Here is a 23,997-nt window from a genome sequence, read left to right as displayed (position 1 = left end):
CTCAGGGCCAGGAGGCTTGCCGAGCACTTTGTAAGAATCTTCTCATCTTGCTCCCTCGGCCACTAAAGAGGGAACTACGCCCTTACAAGGGTCAAGTCACCCCCGGAGTCTCAAAGCAAGGAAGTGGTGGCTCAGGATTTGGACTCAGCGTCTGATTCAAAGCCTGCAGCGCTTTCCCGTGCTTCAAACGAGGGAGCTATGCATGCGTGTTTGAAGCAAGACGAAACACATCACACGTGAGCCGTGATCGCCCCCAAACATCACAGAGCCAACGGAGGTTGCTTCGTTAGCCAGCTTGTGTTCGTTTATGTGGAGACGGCTGCGTGAACACCTGCTGTGTGCCGGGCAGGGTGTCGGGAGCGGGGAAGACAGGGGATGACCCAGGGCAGCCTCATCGCCGCCTTCCCAGGCTCTGAGACCGCAGGCTTTTCCGGCCAACCCGCCCCCAGTCATGTCTTCCCTCCCGGGACCCCGTTTCCAATCACTGGGACCCGGAGGCAGAATAGGCCACTGCCACGTGCCCCTGGAGAGCACCGTCTCCCTGACCTGGTCCCCTCCGGAGCCCTCCTGCGCCGCCACCTTTCCACACACTTCCAGCGACACCCTCCTCACCTGTCCGCGGCGTGGGCTCCAGCACAGGTAAGCAAACGGGGGTGCAGTCCGCTAAGCAGAAGGTTCATACTCTGCTTCGGCTCAGCTCTCTGCTCTGCAGGCCCTGGGCCCTGAATCTGGGAGGGGAGGAGGGCTGGCGGGGGGTGGGGGGGACACTGCCCAGGGGCACAGCCTGGAAATGAAGTCACAAGGTGGAGGCCGGCCCCGCAGCCTGCAGACGTCAGACAGGAGGGCCAAAGGGGTGGGGAGTTTGTTCCGGGGAAGGCAGGTGAGACCATAAGCTCTTCGGCCCCGACACCCCTATCACAGGTGAGCATCAAGCCGCCACAGGTCTGCCCTGCCCACCGGGGGCTGACCCGTACAGGTTCCCTGGTCCCTTGTGCTGAGAACATTCCCATTCACGTTGCCCGAGAGCCCGGGAGCCCCCAGGAGGTCCCCGGGGCAGGAAATGGAAGACACAGGTCTCAGATCGCCTGTGTTGTGAAGGTGGTTCCTCAGGGGGAGTGGGGGTCCCAAGCCGGCCCAGGATCTGGGGAACAGAACGAGAGCATCCCCCGGCCACCTTACTGGCCCCAAAGCCACACTGAGGGGGGTGGGATTTAAATCGCATCCGAAGGAGTACAATCTTATAAAATCTCACAGTGTGCCTGATTGGGACAAAGTACTAAGGGAAAGGGCTTCCCTGGCGGTATCCAGTGGTTAACGATCCTCCTCGCAACGCTAAGGGACACAGGTTCAATCCCTGGGCCAGGAAATACCCCACGTGCTGCAGGGCAACTAACCTACTGAGCCTGGGCTCTGGAGCCTGGGAGCCGCGACGACGGAGCCCGCGCACCCGAGAACCCGCGCGCCCAAGGAGCAGAGCCTCTGCAGTGAGAAGCCCACGCCCTGAAACTATAGAGCGGCCCCACTTGCCGCAACCGGAGAAAAAACCCGCACAGCAAGGGAGACCCAGCACAGCCAAAAATAATAAATAAATTATTTTTTTTTAAAGTACTATGCGAGAAACAAGGCAAGTTTTCCTTATTCTGAGCCTTTTTCCAGGACATCAACCACCACTTAGTGTGAAAGAACAGGAATTTATAACTGGATGCTCTTTGCTGGCACCTCCCATAGAAGTGGTCCCTCACTGTTTTCTGTGTGCAGTCCCATACACAACACACACACACACACACACACTCACACACACACACACACACACACACTCCTCTAAACAAAGCACAGCCCGGCAGAACCAAAGTTGCTTGGAAGGTGACAGATGGCTTTTCGCATAAGAGGTAAAGTACCATGAAGTTTCTCACTCTAGCCTTTCTAATGTGACCAGCCAATGTGCTCTCATAGGGCAAACAGCATTGAAAAGGCAAATTTAAGGTGAGCTGTAGATCCCATTCGTGATGTTGCTGGGGTGCCCTTCTAACAGGCAGGGAGGGGGTGCTCCCAGGGAGGAGGTCAGCCTGACCCAGCAGCTTCCTGACTGCATGACCCCGAGTGAGCAGGTGGAGTCGTTACGGTAATGCTGAGAGGACCTGAGGTCCCCAGAGGAGCGTGCAGGAGCCTGGAGGGGTTCCCTGTGCTTTGCTGGGAAAGACTGACATCCCGGGACAAACTGATTTAAATGAAACACTTCAGAGGATGCAGCCTAGTATTTGTCCCCCTCATTAGTAAGCCTGTCCTCACCATATGTATCCAAAATCATTCAAGGGCGAGTAGCACAAGCGGTTGAAAAGTAATCTGAATATCCATCAAAGATACAGTCTCTGTGAGAACAGATGCAATTAGAAAATGATGCAGTCTCAATAGAAGCTGCAGGAGAAAGAAAAGGAAAGAGAGAGAGAATAAAAGAAGGAAGGAAAGAAGGAAAGGAAGAAAAAAAAAGAACAGTAGGAGAAGGTAGGAAGAGAAGGAAGGGAAAAAAACAGAAAAGAAAATCTTTCTCCCATTTTTTTAATTGGTTAGTCAGCTTTCATGTCAAATATTTCCTAAAATATCTTTACAGTTTCCACATTAGCTGAAAGATATATATCCAAAATTTTAAGCACGTTCTCTTTGCATAAAGAACATTTAGATATTACATTTTAAGCGAGGAGAAAGGACTTTCACATTAAACAGCAATTTAACCCATAGGAAGACATAAAATCTGCACAAATCATTTGGACACAACTGTTCACTCACCACCTACATGGATGTTACATTTTACAAACTGGTAGCATGAGCTCACAGACAAACTTGACTGGGAATAGAATTGCTATGACATTCCTAAATTAACAGTGAGAGGCAACATTAGATATTACATTTTAAAAGCTGTTGGAAAATGCATTTTTCTCCCAACCTAAGCCAGAGACATAAAGAAGCTTCCGGAAATCCCTTTTCCCATCTGTGTTCCTCATCCCCTGATACTTACAGAGCAAGGCTTTCTGAACAGCCCCGAGGTGATCAACTCATTCAAACCCATGTCCACGGCACCGGAGTCTTGCTGACTGACAATCTGAACATTGCCAGGCAGGCTACTGATGCAAAAGGCGATCCATAATTTACGTGGGTATTCCCTCTGTAGTTCTCCTTGTGAAGCTAGCAGCTGCCAGTGCCCAGACTATGTCATCAGAAATCAGAGCCCAAAATCCAGCAGGGGAAAAAAAGTGTCAGGAGAGATTGCTCATCTCTAGTGGAAATCAACACTCACAAATAAATTTATAATTGGCACTGGTATTGTATCTTTTTTTTTTTTTTTTGAAGTTTAAAATAAATCAGGAAGAAAGGTGGTGGAGAAAGAGTCCGGCTGAAAGAAAGGCATCTCGATTGCTGGCTGCTGCAGTCAGGGGTCCCAGCAGGGTCATCAAAGCCCACCGGTGCACTGCGCTTGGAAGGGCAGAAGCAGAGAAGGCACCGGGCATCCAGAAGAAGCAGGGATCACAGCCCGCAGAGAGCAAGAAAGGGCACGGCAAGACCCATCTGAGTCCCCCCACGCTTCAGATTTCCTTTCCAAATAAAAGTTGCCAACCAGTGTTCTACTTCCCCCTGAATTCCTTCAAGGCGAAACGAAACTGAAATACAACAGAAAGCGAAGAAAACGTGAAGGAAAACTCCAGCACATGTATGGTGCGTGCCTTTCCCCAAACAGGCTTCCAAGGTAGAAATCTTTTATTCTAGAGTTTCCCACTCAGCTTGGAGGAAATTCTATTTCAGGCACGATGCTGCTTTGAAGAGAGGACTTATAACAGAAAGATCTGCTTTCTCTCGACAGCACTTCCCGAAAGAAAAGGGGAAATGGACCCCCAGTTTTTACTCTCCAGTCTGTTATCTGAAAATCTGAAGCTCCCACAGCAGCTGCCTGTTCTGACCAAGTTCTTCTTTTGCATTAAAGTGGAAGTTTTTTTTTTTTTTAAACAGAGTTTTTTTCTTTCACATTCTATGGGTTGAGCTGTATGCCCGGAAATGTGGCCCCTTCATAAAGGAAGTGCCTTCCCCATGGATGGGTTTATTAGAGCCAGGAGGCACCAAGTTGTGCAGAGAGGTGTAACCAGTTACACATCTCTCAGAAGGAACCAGGACACAACCAACGCGCCAAAGCAGCACACTGTCTCGAGGAAGGTTCGCTACGATGTCTTGCTCCGTCACCACTGTGGCCAGTACCGTTACAGTTCCTACCACCAGCCCCAAGCACTGACTTCCTTGCCCTGAGAATTGGATCTGAAGTTCTGTTCACTGAGTACTTCCTATGTGTCAAGGACTGTGGTAGGTAGTTATATACTCTTTCGTAGAAGTCCCAGTTATGTCTGCCTCCAATAAAGCAAGAATCCAGAGGTGGAAAGGCCAGGAAAGACGGCAGCACAGGTTGACCACAGTCCTGTCCCGTGCGGCAGGACCACTGACCAGGCTTCCAGCAGGTCCTGGAAGAGCAGCATGCACCGATTGCCCTTGGCACCTCCTCATCGGCTAGTCACATTGTCACCCTGCCTTCCCAGGCGTCTTAGATGATCACGTTACTTGTCTGTAAATCCATTCATTTTCTGAAGACGCCACTTCTTGTTCATTTTCTGTTGATAAGGAATTTCTGAAACAATCATCGGAAGCCATCTCTACTGCAGACAACCAATGCTACTTGTCTGCAACAGGATTTGAGATCTCTTTTATTCCCGAAGGGGGCCATTATTTCCACCCGTTGCCATGGTGATGTGATGCTGCAGTGTCGCTGCCGTGGTTTCACTGCTTCCCGATGCAGTCACACCACACTTAAGTCGAACCATTTGTCTCACCTCTCGCAGGCTTTTTGGAAAACAAACACCCTACTGCAAAACTTAGACAAACGCTTCATCTCATGAGATGATGGACGGGGACAGCTGAGAGGGTCCCTGCGTGCCAGCACCCAGGTCGACAACAAGATTTCAAACAAGGAGAGGGAGCATCCAAAAATACCTTAGTTTTTCCCTTTGATAATTTAAAGAGAGATTTCTTACTACATCCAGTGACTTCAAAACCCAAAAGTAAGGAGTTTGGGATAAATGGATACATACTACTTCGTATAAAATAAACAACAAGGCCCCACTGTATAGCACAGAGAGTTGTGTTCAATATCTTGTAATAACCTATTATGGAAAAAATCTGAAAAATATGTATATACATATTATATATATATATATACACACACACATCTTAATCACCTTTCTGTATGCCTGAAACTAACACAACATTGTAAATAAACTTTACTTCAATTTAAAAAATGGAGAAAAGATGCAGAGCAATAAGTTGTAATGCAACCAATGTTTATTGAATGCCAGAAAAAAAATAAAAGCAAAACCAACACAACTAAATGAGGAGCTGTGCATTTTTATTTTGGGGAGTTCACGTTAACTGAATCCATCAGTAATATTCTGAATATACTGAACCTCTGCCATATTCTTTTTTAAAGCATCAACTGAATACTCCTATTGGTACCTCTGTTATCTTGCTTTTATTTGTACCTAGTAGACACATGGGGCTTCCCAGGTGGTGCTAGTGGTAAGAATCTGCCCAGGAGATTGGAGATCTCCAGTGCAGAAGATGAAGGAGATGAAGGTTCAGTCCCTGAATCAGGGAGATCCCCTGGAGAAGGAAATGGCAACCCACTCCAGCATTCTTGCCTGGAGAATCCCACAGTCAGAGGAGTCTGGTGGGCTACAGTCCATAGGGTCACAAAGAGTCACACACGACTGAAGCGACTTAGCACGCATGCAGTAGACACACACATTCACACACAAATACATATTCATGTACTTATTTATGAATTCCTGAGGTCTCTAACCTGTGAAGTTTGGCTTAAATAAGAAAGGTGAATATGAGCTTCCCTGGTGGCACAGTGGTGAAGAATCCACCTGCCAATGCAGGAGACACAGGTTGGATCCCTCGTCTGGGAAGATTCCACATGTCAAGAAGCAACTAAGCCTGTGAGCCACACTACTGAGTCTGTGGTCTAGCGTCGGGGAGCCACAGCTGCTGAGCACACATGCTTAGAGCCCGTGCTCTGCAACAAGGGAAACCCGTCCGCTGCAACTAGAGAGGAGCCTCCACTCACTGCCACTAGAGAGAAGCCCACGCAGCAGCAAAGACCCAGCACAGGCAAAAATAAATAAATAAAATATTATTATTTTTTTAAAGAAAGGTGAATATTACTGATGGGACTTGTCCATCTGTAAGCCCTGATTTCCAAAAGGCTGACCCGTTCAAGCTGGGAACTCACGCTGAACTCAGGATGCTGGTTCTCTGCGGCTCTGGCCCTGAATCCAGGTTGTAGGAGGGTGTCTCCCCACCCTCCGGGACAGTCCCCCAGCAGAGGAGGGGGTGGGGGGTCACCAGGAACATGGCAGGTGGCAGCCTTCCTCTGGAGCACATGGACTCCCCAGGCTTCTTTCTGAGCAAACGCAGGACGGGTCTGGATTCAGGGTGAGCAGTACTGTGGATAGTAGGGCTGTTCTCCTGCTGCGAATGGTCTGGAGTGCCAGCTTGGACTCCTGACAAGACAGTGTTAATCGAAAGGGGCGAAATCAGATCACCTGGATGAGGTTTCAGAGGCCACTTCTTGGAAAAGGCCGGTGATTTACTAAAGCCCAACTTCCAGGAAAATGCCAAATCTAAGTCTGGCCCCAATTCATTAAGTTAATCTGAGTTGAACTCGGGTTATCTGTGTTCCCTGGTCTCATTTCCTTCCGCCACTAGATTTACTTGTTTGCTATTTGCTTTGTTTTGCTTTTTTAAATTTCTTTTTGCCACGACACTAATATTGGCCAGGCTTGGAGCTGAGAAGCCTTGTTGTGTTGGGAACAGAAAGAAAACTCTCTCCACGTAGGAAGGAATGCTGTGGGGGCCCCAGAAACCAGGCTTCAACAAAGAATAGACACACTTCTCACAACGCCTACTTTACCGAGAAATGAGGGGGCGTGGGGGGTTGGGGTTAGCAGATGTAAGCTATTATTTGTAAAAAGGATAAACAACAAGGTCCTACTGTGTAGCACAGGGAACTGTATTCAATATCCATATCCTATGGCAAACCATAATGGGGAAGAATATTATAAAGGAATGTGTGTGTCTGTATATATATACACATGCATCTATACATATATATGTATGACTGAAATTGTACGGCAGAAATTAGTACACTGTAAGTCAACTATCAATAAAAAACTAATAAAAAATAGCAAATAACACCATAGCAAGTTGAGACAGACCATGGAAGAAAGGAACAAGTTTTTTATTTTGGGATCCTTAGCATTTTTTTCCTGCTTTGCGTGCCTTTTCATTGTGAACTTGGTCCAAAACAAAAAAAGAAAGGGAAAAAAAAATGAGGATTGCAACATTTACAGGGACTCCCAGCAGCCAGGAGGGCTTCCCAGGTGGCTCAGTGGTAAAGAAACCGCCTGCCAACACAGGAAACACAGGAGATGTGGGTTCAGTCTCTGGCTTGGAAGATCCCCTGGAGGAGGAAATGGCAGCCCACTCCAGTGTTCTTGCCTAGAGAACCCCATGGACAGAGGAGCCTGGAGGGCTACAGTCCACAGGGTCGCAGAGTCACACATGACTGAGCACAGCACACACGCCAACAGCCAGGATGCGTCAGCTGGAGTTGCGTGAGTTCACGGCCCGAGTGTGTGTGGTCGGAGCCATCCCTGGCCCTCTCTGCCTCCTCTTTTCGGGCAAAGAAGAGTCTTCCTGAGCTCAGCTCTGACAGGAAATGAGGCGGAGGGCAGCCGCTGAGTGCTGGGAGGTGTGCTGGATGGGTGAGGATCCATCGACCTGGCTTCCGGACTGAGGCACCACAGTTAGAGAACCTGGGGAACGACTTGAGAAGAAAGTGTATTCTGCTGCTTTTGGATGGAACGTCCAACAAATGTCGATCAAGTCTGTCTGGTCTAATGTGTCATTTAAGGCCTGTGTTTCCTTATTAATTTTGTGTGGATGAGCTGCCCACTGGTACAAGCAGGGTACTGGAGACCCCACTGTTACTGTGCTACTGTCGATTTCCCCTTTTATGGGGGCAGGAGCAGCAAGAGGGAGGTGATACATGTTTACAAATAGCTGATTCATCCTGTCGTACGGCAGAAAGTATCACAACATTGTAAAGCAATTCATTTCAGTTCAGTTGCTCAGTCGTGTCCGACTCTTTGTGACCCCATGCATCGCAGCACGCCAGGCCTCCCTGTCCATCACCAATTCCCGGAGTTCAGTCAAACTCATGTCCATCGAGTCGGTGATGCCATCCAGCCATCTCATCCTCTGTCGTCCCCTTCTCCTCCTGCCCCCAATCCCTCCCAGCATCAGGGTCTTTTCCAATGAGTCAACTCTTCTCATGAGCTGGCCAAAGTATTGGAGTTTCAGCCTCAGCATCAGTCCTTCCAATGAACACCCAGGACTGATCTCCTTTAGAATGGACTGGTTGGATCTCCTTGCAGTCCAAGGGACTCTCAAGAGTCTTCTTCAACACCACAGTTCAAAAGCATCAATTCTTCGCTGCTCAGCTTTCTTCACATTCCAACTTTCACATCCATACATGACCACTGGAAAAACCACAGCCTTGACTAGATGGACCTTTGTTGGCAAAGTAGTGTCTCTGCTTTTTAATATGCTATCTAGGTTGGTCATAACTTTCCTTCCAAGGAGTAAGCATCTTTTAATTTCATGGCTGCAATCACCATCTGCAGTGATTTTGGAGCCCCCCCCCCCCCAAAAAAAGTCTGACACTGTTTCCACTGTTTCCCCATCTATTTCCCATGAAGTGAAGGGGCCAGATGCCATGATCTTAGTTTTTTGAATGTTGAGCTTTAAGCCAATTTTTTCACTCCCCTCTTTTACTTTCATCAAGAGGCTTTTTAGTTCCTCTTCACTTTCTGCCATAAGGGTGGTGTCATCTGCATATCTGAGGTTATTGATATCTCTCCCGGCAATCTTGATTCCAGCTTGTGCTTCTTCCAGCCCAGCATTTCTCATGATGTACTCTGCATATAAGTTAAATAAAGCAGGGTGACAATATACAGCCTTGACATACTCCTTTTCCTATTTGGAACCAGTCTGTTGTTCCATGTCCAGTTCTAACTGTTGCTTTCTGACCTGCATATAGGTTTCTCAAGAGGCAGGTCAGGTGGTCTGGTATTCCCATCTCTTGAAGAATTTTCCATAGTTTGTTGTGATCCACACAGTCAAAGGCTTTGGCATAGTCAATAAAGCAGAAATAGATGTTTTTCTGGAACTCTCTTGCTTTTTTCGATGATCCAGCGGATGTTGGCAATTTGATCTGTTTCCTCTGCCTTTTCTAAAACCAGCTTGAACATCTGGAAGTTCTCAGTTCACGTATTGCTGAAGCCTGGCTTGGAGAATTTTGAGCATTACTTTACTAGCGTGTGAGATGAGTGCAATTGTGCGGTAGTTTGAGCATTCTTTGGCATTACCTTTCTTTGGGATTGGAATGAAAACTGACCTTTTCCAGTCCTGTGGCCACTGCTGAGTTTTCCAAATTGTCTGGCATATTGAGTGCAGCACTTTCACAGCATCATCTTTTAGGATTTGAAATAGCTCAACTGGAATTCCATCACCTCCACTAGCTTTGTTCGTAGTGATGCTAAGGCCCACCTGACTTCACATTCCAGGATGTCTGGCTCTAGGTCAGTGATCACACCATTGTATTATCTGGGTCGTGAAGATCTTTTTTGTACAGTTCTTCTGTGTATTCTTGCCACCTCTTCTTAATATCTTCTGCTTCTGTTAGGTCCATACAATTTCTGTCCTTTATTGAGCCCATCTTTGCATGAAATGTTCCCTTGGTATCTCTAATTTTCTTGAAGAGACCTCTAGTCTTTCCCATTCTGTTGTTTTCCTGTATCTCTTTGAATTGATCACTGAGGAAGGCTTTCTTATCTCTCCTTGCTATTCTTTGGAACTCTGCATTCAAATGGGTATATCTTTCCTTTTGTCCTTTGCTTTTCACTTCTCTTCTTTTCACAGCTGTTTGTAAGGCCTCCTCAGACAGACATTTTGGTTTTTTGCATCTCTTTTCCGTGGGGATGGTCTTGATCCCTGTCTCCTGTACAATGTCACGAACCTCCATCCATAGTTCATCAGGCACTCTATCAGATCTGGTCCCTTAAATCTATTTCTCATTTCGACTGTATAATCATAAGGGATTTGATTTAGGTCATACCTGAATGGTCTAGTGGTTTTCCCCACTTTCTTCAATTTAAGTCTGAATTTGGCCATAAGGAGTTCATGATCTGAGCCACAGTTGGCTCCCGGTCTTGTTTTTGCTGACTGTATAGAGCTTCTCCATCTTTGGCAAAGAATATATCAATCTGATTTTGGTGTTGACCATCTGGTGATGTCCATGTGTAGAGTCTTCTCTTGTGTTGTTGGAAGAGGGTGTTTGCTATAACCAGTGCGTTCTCTTGGCAAAACTCTATTAGCCTTTGCCCTGCTTCATTCCGTATTCCAAGGCCAAAATTTGCCTGTTACTCCAGGTGTTTGTTGACTTCCTACTTTTGCATTCCAGTCCCTTATAATGAAAAGGACATCTTTTTTGGGTGTTAGTTCTAAAAGTTCTTATAGGTCTTCATAGAATTATACTCCAATAAAAACACTTCTCTAGTGGCTCAGACGGTAAAGAATCTGTCTGCAATGCAGGAGACCCAGGTCTGATCCCTAGGTCAGGAATATCCCCTGGAAAAAGGAGTGGCTATCCACTCCTGTATTCTTGCCTGTTGAATTCCATGGATGGAAGAGCTTGGTGGACCGAAGTCCACAGGATTGCAAAGAGTCAGACGTGACTGGGCGACTAACACTTTCACCTTTCAAAAATAAACAAAGCACATAAATAAAATTGTAAAATTCAAAACAAAACAAAAAACCTGGGGAAGCCTCCAGGGCTGATCTTCTAGGAAAAAAAAAAAAAATCCTTTAACGCAGAATTTGTATGGTTAGAATCCTAAGCACTTTGAATAGACTTTGTCTGAAGTTAGTATCAGTAATGGGAGCACCACTGTCTCTCTCCACACTGCCCCCTGATATGTGACATGCAGCCCCCCAACCCCTAATCCTCTCCTTGGGGTTTATTTTCTGCTGTGGAAGCAATGATTTTAGCAGAGCAGGCTGGAGACATCCCGCCTACTCTAGTATCACACACATGAGTGTCTTCAGCGCAGTGAACCGCCTTTGGTGAAACAGAAGTGAAGGTGTCCATTTCAGAGCGATGGAAGCATCCGACAGTGCAGGTCCTTCTTGGAGGCGCACTCTCCCTTCCAGACAATTAGACTTCATTTGCTCACTGCTCCACATCCATGCTAGGAATAACACAGCCTTTTGAGGCTTCCCTTGTAGCTCAGTCGGAGAAGGCAATGGCACCCCACTCCAGTACACTTGCCTGGAAAATCCCATGGATGGAGGAGCGGGGAAGGCTGGAGTCCATGGGGTCGCTGAGGGTCAGACACGACTGAGCGACTTCCCTTTCACTTTTCCCTTTCATGCATTGGAGAAGGCAATGGCAACCCACTCCAGTGTTCTTGCCTGGAGAATCCCAGGGACAGGGGAGCCTGGTGGGCTGCCGTCTCTGGGGTCGCACAGAGTCGGACACGACTGAAGCGACTTAGCAGCAGCAGCAGTTGTAGCTCAGTCAGTAAAGAATCTGCCTGCAATACCGGAGACTCAGGTTCGATCCCTGGGTCAGGAAGATCCCCTGGAGGAGGAAACGACAACCCACTACAGTATTCTTGCCTAGAGAAGCCCATGGACAGAGGAGCCTGGCAGGCTATTGTCCATGGGGGTTGCAAGAATCGGACATTACTGAGTAACTAAACCACCACTTTCCATCATCTTGATACGAGAGGTGAAGGGTGCCGCTCCCTGGCAACAACATGTCCCTGATGTGAATTTTCTGAAAGAAACCCGACTCTCTGACACCAAGGCTGGCAGCTTGCGGAACTCTCAGAGAAAGCTCCCTATTTCACGCTAACGCACATTTAAAAAATAGAGGTCAAAACCATTTCATTCAAGGTGGCCCAGGATTTTTTTTTCCAGTGCATGTGCAAGCGTAGCCTGAGTGTCACACGGACAGAATGCCAAATGAGCCATGTTAAGAACGATCAGGTTCCTGACCTGACAATTTTCCTCTGACGCTCAGCAAATTCGCCACAACGCCAAGAGGGCTTGCTCTAGTCATTCTGTGATGCCATCCAGAAGCATTAATCAAACACTGCAGCATCATTGGAAAACAGCCTTTCCACGTAGGTGTTTGTAACAATCTATTGCATGGAGCTATTTCTGAAACCACAGAAGCCTTGGGTACCGTCCAGTTCCAAACCCCGCCTGTGGGCTCTGGGCCATCAGCAGAGCACCAGCTGGTAATTCTGCGGTGCTACTCTTGATCCACAGGCCTGGAAAATTTAGGGGCCTCTGGGATCCAAGTCCCTTGCATGGAGGCCCCACGAAGCTCAGGACTCACTAGCTGTTGGGCAGCCCCTTGAGGGCAGAGCTGGGGGCTGAACCTGGCCTCTTGGATGTGACAGTCACATTCTGGCAAGCCTCTGGTCTGCACCCTCTCTTCTTGGAGGAGGGGGCCACCATGGATTAACCTCCTCTGCTTCAGAAGGGAAAACAACGGCTCCATCCAGTAGAGACAATCTCTGAGAGCTAAGGGATATGCCCACCAAGCAAAGCCACCTACCAGCCTTAAACTTCCATGTCTTGAAATGGGATATGTTTGCAGTCTTTTATTTTTTCTTGTTTTTCTTTCTTTCTTCTTCTTCTTTTTTTTTTTTTTTTTTACTGTACCATGCAGCATTTGGGATCTTAGTTCCCCAAGTGGGGCTCAAACCTGTTTCCCTCGCAGTGGAAGCTCGGAGCCCTAACCTCTGGAGCACCAGGGAAGTCCGGAAAAGGTGTATGTCTTCAATCAAGCAACTGAGGATGCATTCTAAGTGGACTTATTTTCAGCCACAGACTTTACACACCAGGAAGAATGAACCTGCCCTCAGGACCAATCCCGTGCTGCCGTCTCCCATCAGAGCAGAGTGACACCGATCCCCTCCCCAGGAGTCAGCATGGCCCTGGTATTCAGCCTCCAGCCACACAGATCTGAAGCCTTTCTTCTCAGGGAGAACCCCAAGCATGGCTCCTGGCTGAAGGTGCTCTGAAGTTCTGAGGATAAAGAGATTGTGAGAGGCACCGAGTCCACTCATGAGATAAACTGACCCCCCGGCTACAGCCAGGTTCCCCGGTTTTTGTTTTCCGGGATTTGCTTCAACCATCTCCTAGCAGAGATGGCGTGCTTGGCTTTTCACTCAATGTGTCTGAAACTCAGCCAGTGAGGAGGCGGCTTCTGCAGCCGGAGCTTCCAGGATGTGACAGAGCCGGGTCAGACGTCCGGGCTGCAGGGCTCACCAGGGCTGTGAGTCATGAGGTGATGCTGCTCTCGCGCTGGTAAAAATAACAGTGAAGTGGTGAGACCCAGCTTCCAAATGGAGCTCCTTCCACAAGAATAGGCCGCAAAAATGCCACCAGCTCACCTGCTTGAAATTCAGGGGGTTTGGACCAAACTGAGGGATAACACAACACCCAGTGTTAATTCTGAGATGCTATCCTCCACCACGCTGCAGGGGCAGTTTGGGCTGGCATGATTTATTTTGCATTCAGGTCTTTGTCATCTCATTTCCTTGTGTTTTCTTCAGTTACCCAATCACCCATTCCCTCAGGACTGGGAGGGTGAGGCGGGGACGCCAGCACCTGGCGCAGGAAGGTCATAATCAGGGCTCCTAGGCACTGAGAGCTCTTGGTGTCCAGGTGCCCAGTCCTGCCCGCCTCTCTCCCCGGGCTCTGGGGCTAGCCTGAGAGCTGGTCTGGCCATCTCTCCCCATTCTCCTTCCTGTGCAGTGCCCGAGGGACCCAGCTCCTATGGGGACTTGAACCTTGGTCACTCCTCTCAGTGTGTAAACCCATGTTGATAACAGGGCCTCACCTTAGCGTGCATGCTCAGCTGCTCAGTCATATCCAACTCTTTTGAGACCCCATGACCCGTAGCCCACCGGGCTCCTCTGTCCATGGCAACAACACTGGAATGGGTTACCATGTCCTCCTCCAGGGGGTCTTCCGGGCCCAGGTATCGAACCCTCATCTCCTGAGCCTCCTGCATTGGCAAGCAGATTCTTTACCATTCGAGCCGCTGGAGAAGCCCCTTCATCTATGACTATACACCTTTAACTGACTGACCTAAAATGTACCCCTTTCAAGGCAGGGAACTTCAAGGTTTGTAGGTGGCTTTGACTGGACAGCCTGCTCCTTCGTTCTTAGGAATCCATGTGAAGTGAAAGGGGGGACTGGGAAGAGAACTGCCATGCAAAACCCAAATGGGGCTGAAATGTGTAGTTCTGGCCCGATTTGGGGACCACGGCAGACCCAAACACGGCTCTCCCCTGAGTTCAGGTAGAATGGGGCCAGAAGTACCAGCAGGCCCAGCTGACATCTGCCGCACAGCCACAGAAATCAAACAGAACCAGCTCGGCCTCATCTGTGAAAGAGCTTTACTAGGACGCTTGGGGGTGCTGTGTGTGTGCTCAGTGGCGTCCGACTCTGTGACCCCATGGACTGTAGCCCATCAGGCTCCTCTGTCCATGAAATTTTCCAGGCAAGAGTACTGGAGTGGGTTGCCTTTTCCTCCTCCAGGGGGTCTTCCTGACCCAGGGATCGAACCCGCATCTCCTCTGTCTCCTGCATTGGCAGGTGGGTTCTTTACCACCGAGCCACATTAGTTGCCTTCAATCATTTATTTATGTCTCTTGCTCCAAAAAGGAGGCAAAGCAGCATAGGGAGTATTAAATCACAGTCACTCACTCACACACTAGCACTTGTATGCGGGCCCAGAGAGACAGGGTCCCTGCTAGAAGGCCTCCACGCTAGAAGGGGAGGGAGTGGATGAATATGGCTTTTCCAAAGAGTAGTGAGTAGCAGAAAGTCCCCAAGGACCAAAAGTCTCATAGGGAGGACCGGCAGCTCTAGGGGTGATGGGAATACCTTCCCAGAAACTAATGATGAAAGCGGGAGAATTATAAAGATCTATCTGGAAGTATAGAAGGCAATGGCAGCCCACTTCAGTACTCTTGCCTGGAGAATCCCAGGGACTGGGGAGCCTGGTGGGCTGCTGTCTCTGGGGTTGCACAGAGTCGGACATGACTGAAGTGACTCAGCAGCAGCAGCTGGAAGTATATCATGTTCCCAGAAGGAAAAAAAAAAAAAAAAAAAGTCCTTTATTGCAAAACACCCCAGGGGAACATTCCAGTGCCCTGACCATCACTGCTCACACCGGAGCTGGCTTCAGAGATTGAGAAGAGACACTCAGAAGGGGCTCAGGGCTTGGGGCTTACCGCCGCAGGCCCTGTCCTGAAATTTGAAAGAATTTTGTCTCTGAATCTGTGTTCAGAGAAGAGAAGTCTGACGGGACAGCTCTGCACTGCGCCGGGGGCTTGGGGGTATCGACTCACACCTTCTGCCGCCTTCCCGGGCAGGATCCTGCAGGTCCATTTCTGGCCCCCAATACACATACGCCTCCTGCTGAGTTCCAGAGCAGGAGCTGGGCATCCCTGAGGATCTTTGCGCCCTGAAAGAATCCCCCTGCCCCAGGGAGTGTGGCATTAAATGAGAGGTAGGAAACGCTCTGGCAGGTCTGCAGAGAGGCCACAGAAGAAAGGAAAAAGCTCTTTTCCTGCTTTTTGAACAAGCAATCAGGCATCTTGTGTAGCCGACCCTGGTCTTGCTAAGTGCCGCCCCAGGCACTGCGGAGAACGCAAAATGCAGTTTCCTTTCTGCTACCTGGTGGTCTCCCGAGTCTCCCTCAGACATTCGTTCATTTGTTCATTCATCTACGGTACACAGAGGGCTGCCAGGCGCCAGGCCGCCATGGGAGATTCGGATTGGGACATTCTGGGTCCTCCAGAAGGTGGCACTCCCCCATGTGGCCTGGTCAGCCCTGGGGCAGATCCACTGTTTTCTGTGCCTCTTCAAGGGTCCAGTCAAGCGTTAGCTTCCTGTTTTGTGTCCCACATTACATAAATCATGGGAAAAGTAGATAACAGGCATTTTAAAAAATATGCATTTTCGCTAGCTAAAGAGGCAGCTCTCTACCATCTGACCATTCTCTGAATTTGGTTTTCATTCCTCAAGGTTAGCATTTCATTCTCTGTAGACCCTGCCCCTGAAGGAAAAACCCTTTCCTGTGGATTTTTGGAGCACACCGGCTAGGACCTCTGAGGCACCTCTGACACAGTTTTCCGTCTTTCCCAGAATCTGGTGGAGAAATTTCAGTGAATCATTGTCTCAGTTATCTGCTCACCCTTGGTCAAGCCCACTGGGTTCTGTGATTCGGTGCAATTTCAACTTTTTTTTTTTTTCAAACTCCCCAGGGATACTGTGATATATACAACAGACATATTTTTATGAGTTACAACCCAGCTGAAGTAAAAGTTATTATTATTTCTTTAACCTTTAAAGTGTGGCTCAGATGGTCAAGAATCTGCCCACCAGGCAGGAGAATTGGGTTCAATCTCTGGGTCAGGAAGATCCCCTGGAGAAGAGCATGGCAACCCACTCCAGTATTCTTGCCTGGAGAATCCCATGGACAGAGGAGCCTGGTGGGCTACAGTCCAAGGGGTCGCAAAGAGTCAGGCACGACCGAGTGACTAACACTTTCACTTTCAAACTGAGTTTCAGAAAGGGCTCAAGCACAACCACAGTCTGATGAAGAATGAAGACTCCCATCTGTTTACAAATGCCCAGATGCGGTGCTTGATATCCTGGCGAGGTTCTGAATTTCTGACACGATACCTGGATTTCAAGCACGGAATGGGGACGTCTGGAGCACCGCCTAGACGTCTGGCAGCGGTGACTCCGCTTATGGACAGAGAGGGAGGCGCCCGCTCCAGGCTGCAGTTTGGCCCTTGGGGCAGCTGGTTCTTCCTGAGCTTTGCCAGGCCTGGGAGCGGCCGCCCTGATGAAGATGTGTCTCCTGTGCAGGGAAACAGCTGGGGGAAGCGCTGAACCTGGGCCTAGGATGCTGGTTAGAAGCAGATGGTCCCCACAGAAAAGCAACGGCCTCGTGCACTTTCCAGCATCCTCACTAGGAACACAGATGACTTTTTGGCCATTCATGTTGTACTAGAACTTTTCTAGGATATTCCCTGGTGGCTCAGTGGTAAAGAATCCGCCTGCCAATGCAGGAGCCGTGGGTTCGACCCCTGGGTCGGGAAGATCCCCTGGAGAAGGAAATGGCAACCCACTCCAGTATTCCTGCCTGGGAAATCCCATGGACAGAGGAGCCTGGCGGGCTGCAGTCTATGAGGGTCACAAAAGGCACGACTTAGCGACTACACAACAGCAAGAGAACTATCCTATTGCTTCCGCAGTCCCGTCTCGGGTGGACGGAATCCTGGAGCCTTGCAGAGGTGGGTGGTTAAGGAGGTGGGCCACTTGACTAAAGCCACCCAGCCAGTTGGGAGAAAACAGCGAGCCTCCTGACTCCCTAGGTGGGCCCCTCCTCTGCTCCTTTGCGGGTAGTGTTATTTGATCGGACCCACTTCACAGAGCTGCCCAGCTGCCCTGCCACGGCACACCATCTCCCTTTGTTGTTCTTCTCTGATTGGCACCATCTCCTGCTACCTCCAGACCTTCCTGGTCCCGGCATGTGCCATCCCGGTGCTCACCCATCTTCTCAGGCAGTGCCGTGGAAATTGATGCCGGGTGCCCTGGGTGCAGGGCAGGCACCTGGATTGCTTCCCTAGAGGCTCCCTGCTCTCTGCTTGGCCCTGGCAGGTGTGCGTCAAGGTGAAGACAGATGGTCTTCACTCCCCATTCATCTCAAGGAGCTGGGCTGAGCTACCGCTGAGTGGAAGCAGTCTGGCAGTGAGCCTCAGATGGGAACAGAACAGCTCTGTCCCCAAGACGATCCTGGAGCTCCTGTCACTTAAGGTGATGGACACCTGGGGTCACCAGACCCCAGCTGGGCAGACAGAGGCCACCTGGGGGAGGCCGTGTGAACCGGCACAGACACTGACTCTCTTACTGGGCTTTCTGTTAGGGAAACCTGAAGTGAAGTGAAAGTCGCTCAGTCGTGTCTGACTCTTTGTGACCTCACGGACTGTAGCCTGCCAGGCTCCTCTGTCCATGGGATTCTCCAGGCAAGAATACTGGAGTGGGTTGCCATTCCCTTCTCCAGGGGATCTTCCTGACCCAGGGTTCAAACCCAGGTCTCTCACATTGTAAGTGGATTCTTTACTGACTGAGCCACCAGGGAAACCCTACCACATGGCATTGCAAGTGGAGTGGATTTGCTGCAACATGGAAAAAAAAAGTTTTAAAAAATTACACAACTTACAAAAACACTGTTACAGAGAGAGATGTTTTGGCTGTTTGACAAAGCGCTGTCCCCGCCAGTGGACAGCGTCACAATCTCAGGGTGGCATCGCTGCCATTTCACACCAGCCGTGGAGGCTGAGTGCCTCCTCTTAGTGATGCTCCTGTGTCCCCTCGCCCCAAACCCACATTACTCAGGTTCTATCAAAAATAATTTTTAAAAGGAAACATGACTTAATCCTCAGCTGCACAGGAGGAAAACATAGAGTCACGGGTAGTGAATCACTCATGAAAAATTAAATAAATCCACCCACGGCGGGAAACAGCACCACAGAATGTCGGTGTTGGCTTCACGTTGGAAGGAAGCCAAAAGCAGGTTCTGGAAATCATGATGCCTCTGAATCTGATCTTGCTCACGTTATGTGCACTTGAGATCTCCAACTTCATCTCCGCAGCACACGCCTCCAGCCTGGTTTTATTTATTTCTTTGGAGAGCCGTCACAAGAGGGGAGCAGAGTGGCACTGGAGTTTCCATGGTATCCGAGGAGACTGAGCAACTCGCCCTGCTTGTCCACCACTTCTGGTGAAAGAGATCCCATCGCAGGCCCCCAGAAGCCTTTGCCGGGATGGATGGCAGAACAGTGGAAGAGGGACCCTTGTTTTATTAACTAATGCTTCTGCTTAAGTTTTGAAATCAAAACCCACAGTTTCCAACTTTTCTTTCCTGTATGTATGGGAGCAACATCACAGAAAGATTGCTTTTCCAAAGTTGTTTTCTGGGAGCCAAATGCTCTTTTATAGGTCTCCACTTCTTCTGGGGGACAGGGGGAGAGCTACTAGAAATAAGAGGGCAGGGGCGAGAAGGCACCAAAATAGATGCTTGCTTTCCAAAGGGAAGATTATAAAACACGGACAGATTTCATCTTAGAATGGAAGGCGATGGGCCCCGGATATGGAGGACACGCAGCAGTGGTTACTTGAGGGGCATTTCTGCTGTTCATGAAAAATCCAGAGAGAACCCACCCCTGAGCACAGACCTTTATGTCATGAAGGGACCTTTAAAAAAATCCTCACCAGGCTCTAGACTTTTTAGACAAAGAAGGTGTGACTCAGACATGAAGGGACACATCTAATTCATTCAGCTTTCTCCAGCTAAACTCTATTTCTGTCCACTCCTTGTCTGGGCTACTGCGCAGAACACACACTCAGAATTGCTAAAGAACGGACTCTAATAGAGACCGTACAGGCAGTATTTCCTGAAATCAGAATGAGGATCTACCACTGTGTTTTTTCAAGTTCTGGCACAGTCACGAGCCTGCAGGAGACACCTGATAAACACCAGGCGGGTGAATGGACAGGCTATTGGCCACAGAGAAAGGAAGCCTGGCAAAAGTGTTGGAAGAGATTAGAAAACTGGATTCAGTCAGCAGATAACATGTGGAAACATTTTGGAACCCTGGCCAAAATCAACTTAGGCGATCATAAAACTGTTCCCAAATAGAAATATCAGCCAGAAAACTGTTTGCAGAATCCATGGGATACGCTCTTAGTTAGTAATGAACTCTATTACTTTCGTAACAGTAAAATCACATTTTCCATAAAAGTGTGATTTCCATCTTCGACAGGTCTGGCCCTCACCTTTGGAGAAGATGTTGAGAGCTGATTGGTTTCCAGGTGTGAAAGGAGCCTGGGCTCCGTGCAGGGGACACGGGGACTGTGAGCCCCCTCCCTACTCACTTCTCCACAGCCCCCCAGGTGTGCTTCCTCATCTTTCTTGCAGAAGGGAGAATGCACCCTAGACTGACTCCAGGCGTCACGAGGCTCAAGGAGCTCGCTTTGCAAGCCGTTCCCTGCCCCGCGTGCGCGCGGGCTGTCAGCGCCGCTCAGTTCTCAGGATAAGCCTTTTACGACATTATCTGGCAAAACAGGAAAGAGATCAAGTCCTGTTTCGGGGAATGATAATTTCCACCAACGTGATGTTTAAAAAAAAAAAAATTAACTTCTCAACAGCAACACAGTAGCTTTAAAAATATGTATACATATCTAACACCTGAACACAAAATCAGCACCATTTCTGAGAGCAGATGTATCTTGGGAGAGTCGTCTGAAATCAGTTAAATACCGTCAACATGTATTTTTAAAATGTTGTTAGAATGCCATCGGCCCCCATCACGAAATAACACAAATCCAAGTTCTGGCTTTGGTTTATGCTCATTTCAGTTCAAAACAAGGAGAAAAGCTACTCAGAGAATCCATTATGTGACGCATTTTGGTTCAGCAATTCGACGGGGATCTTTTCTTTTCCAACATTTTAAATAGTTGATAGCAAACTCTGCATCGTAAGAAGCAGTCTTTAAAACAGTCACTTCCAATTGGCAATTTTGGAAAGAATGCACAGACTCTCACGGTGCCTGCATGACCCAGTTCACACAGGGCTGCCCCCCGCCCCACCCGCCGCCCCCGCCGCCCAGGATGGGGCTGAACTGGGGGTGAGGCCCCTTGTCCAGTGGGGACTCGTCCATGGTCCTTCAGGACTCCTTCCTGACTCCGCGGCTCAATGGGTCTGAGAACATGTTCTCTGTAAGTCACGCCCCCAACAGTTTTATAAATGTCTTATCTTCCTTCCCCCCAGCATCAACGCTGCCTCTCGCCAGGCAGTGGGCACAGATCTGCAGCTGACTATGCCATCTGTCCCCGCAACGTCCGCCACACGGACGAGACAAGCTTGTCCCCAGACGGTCAGCCCCGCCTCGTGAGCCCAGACACCAGCTCCCGGGAGACCTGCTTGCTGCTCGACCACCCAGGCACAGCCCGCTTTCTCAGCTTGCCACCGGTAACTAAAATGCCACTTCACAAATCTAGTTGTTAAGGGAAATGAAAGGGGTGGTTTCGACTATAAAAATAGAAAATGTCTGATTTAAAACGGATAGGATTTTGATGTGTCATCCAGGCAGCCCAGGGCCCCAGCGATGGTTGGGGATTGTTTTCCTAAAAACTGAACCTCACATGACTTCCTACCAGCCCCCAAGCAGAGCGCTCTCTGGACCATCCCCACGCACCACTTGGCCCGGCCGTGGCCAAGAATCCAACAGGGCGCCGTTAAAACAGTTTCCTGAAGCATCGGTTCCAGATTTCCTGCCCAGGGCGGCACAGAGTTAACCCAAGGGCTTGCTAATGTTTCATTTAATGGATGCTTCCTGATAATATTCTTTAACCCAGTTTTTAAATACCTTAGGGATGATTGGGGTGGCCAAAAACTTCGCTTGGGTTTTTCCGTCAGATGTTACAGAAAAACCCGAACAAAGGTTTTGATCAACCCAAAATATCACATAAATATAAAACACAGCATGATTCCCCAGGGATAAAAAAGGCTGCTCTTCGGCTTTGCTTTACCTCGTGTCCCACGTGGACGATGCTGGGCACCCATCCTGGCCCGAGAGAATCCATGTCTTCCTGCCAGCTGGAAAAGGATCTCTAGAAGAATTCCAGCTCTGAGCTGGGTCTGCTGGGAGCTCAGAGATGAGAAGCGCATTTATATAGGAGATCTGTGTTCCTATTTTCCCTAAGCGGAAACTCTGACAGCTCAATATCCCTGCCTTTGCTATATGACAAATGAATACCTAGCAGACACTTTCGGGAGGCACTTCTTGGAAGAACGTTGAAACTTCCCTGGGGTGGGAAACGGAAATGGAAACAAGCGAGGGATTAATGCGTTTGTCACCATCAGATCCAAAGGCATTGTTCCAACTGGTGTCAGCTTCTACTCTAGTCTGAGGGAAAGGAACGGCTTCGTTGTCGGGAGAAACACGTTTTGCTTGGACAGGACAGTCCATGCGTGTTAATAAACCCCCCAGGACGTGTCGAATGAAGGAAATAGGAATCGGATCTCTTAGAAAGTTTTCTAATCTCCTGTGCTCTGCACATGACGTTTCTCTCGTCTTCCTGTAGACTCGGAAAGCGGCACAGGCCACACAGCCCCTGTCCTGCCAGCAGGACTGCAACCCGAGACGGACAGAAGGCACGCTTGAGGTGCTCCCCCTGCCTCGGGAGAGCAAGGCCCCTGCCCGTGATTTGAACCTTCAGATTCTTCATTCCTTTCAGCCAGGGAGAAAAAAATGACTTGGCAGAGGACAATCGTGTGTATTGAAACTGATAGAGTTGGAAGCACAGAGCCTTACAGAGGACAAGGCTAGTGAATGGATATTCTAGGTGAATTTTAAAATTAAATTCACCGTTACTTGTAATTAACACTTCAAATTTTCTTTTATTCCTAGAGTATTTCCATGAACCACAGTGCAATCACCAAGCTGCAGTATGATTTAGTTTTACTTACTGGTGGATACCGTTTGGTATAATAATGTATTTAACAAGACCTCAAAGAGCCTGGAGAAAATATTTAAACCTTAATTGTGTATCTTCCGTATATTCTTAATTCTGAAATTTCACTACATTTTTTTAAAACACTAAGCAACTGAGATCCTTAGAGTTGCAAGTATTCTCCAGTTGAGGGAACTTTGGTCATTTTTGATCGATATGAACTACAGTTATTACTTCCCACATCTATTTTTAAATATTGAAAAAAGAAGAAAATATGAGAATGGGTGGTTGTACTAAAAAGACTCCTCTTAATCCATTTAAAATTGTCCTTTTTAAAAAAAAAAAAAGTCAAATATTAAGCCAGTGTCTTTTTTAAATGAAAAAATCATGTTATTGCTAGACAAGGAAATGATTTTTGATATCCATTATAGTACAGCAAATATATCACTACCTTGTTACATGCCTTCATTATTTTTTTTAATAGTTTGATATATTTACTGGTTTTGGCTGTGCTGGGTTTTCGTGGCTGAGCATGGGCTTTCTCTAGCTGCCATGGTCAAGCTTCTCATTGCGGTGATGCCTCTTGTTGCAGAGCACGGGCTCCAGGGCACAGGCTCAGTAGCTGTGCCGCCTGGGCTTAGTCGCTCCCTGGCATGTGGGATCTTCCCAGACCAGGGATCAAACCCACGTCTCTTGTGTTGGTATGTGGATTCTTTACCACTGAGCCACCAGGAACAAAAACAATTTTATTAAACGCTTATTCTTGGGGTCATTTCACTTAAAGTCACAAGAATCCTGGGAATTGCTGACAGATAAGAACGAGGTTGGCAAGTTCACCCCTCTGGGGCCACTGGCCTGAGTGTGGACGGTGGCCTGGGATGGCCTCCAACCTCAAGCGGCCTTGGCCGCCAACCAAGGTGACCTATTTATTTAGCTCTAAATGACTCAAAAAGCAAGTGTCCAACCTCACGAATTAAAAATAAATTCCTTTCTATTAGTTGAAACCCTGAAGCTCTGGAAGAGAAGCTCACAACAGTTTAGCAATGAATTTGCCACAGGCTAAGAGACCTATGATTCCAAACAAAGGCAGCAATAGGTAGCTGTGGTAGGTAGGCAAGTTCATGCTTCTAGCAGACTTCCCTCACATTGAAGAGGAAGATTCTGGAAATCAGAAGCACTCTTAGTCTAAGGACTCACAGCACCCCGAGCACAACTCCACCTTCC

General features: G+C 48.5%; 1 protein-coding gene across 7 annotated transcripts in view; it reads right to left on the bottom strand.

The window, feature by feature from the left end:
- PTPRE (protein tyrosine phosphatase receptor type E) overlaps positions 1–23,997 on the bottom strand; it is a 178,591-nt gene that overhangs the window by 81,139 nt on the left and 73,455 nt on the right. Inside the window, exon 1 of one of the 7 annotated variants that reach the window (XM_025274188.3) lies at positions 21,850–22,555. The exons of 5 other annotated variants lie outside the window; for them this stretch is intronic. The gene's annotated coding sequence lies outside the window, so the exon portion shown is untranslated. Of the gene's footprint in view, positions 1–3,013; positions 5,162–21,849; positions 22,556–23,997 lie in introns of those variants that run through there. One more of the 7 variants, XM_025274186.3, reaches the window with a different exon arrangement.

The sequence above is a fragment of the Bubalus bubalis genome, chromosome 23 (assembly GCF_019923935.1).
Source record: "Bubalus bubalis isolate 160015118507 breed Murrah chromosome 23, NDDB_SH_1, whole genome shotgun sequence".
Classification (NCBI taxonomy): Eukaryota; Metazoa; Chordata; class Mammalia; order Artiodactyla; family Bovidae; genus Bubalus; species Bubalus bubalis.
Note: the sequence above shows the minus strand (reverse complement) of the source record. Positions and strands in the feature narration are given on the sequence as shown.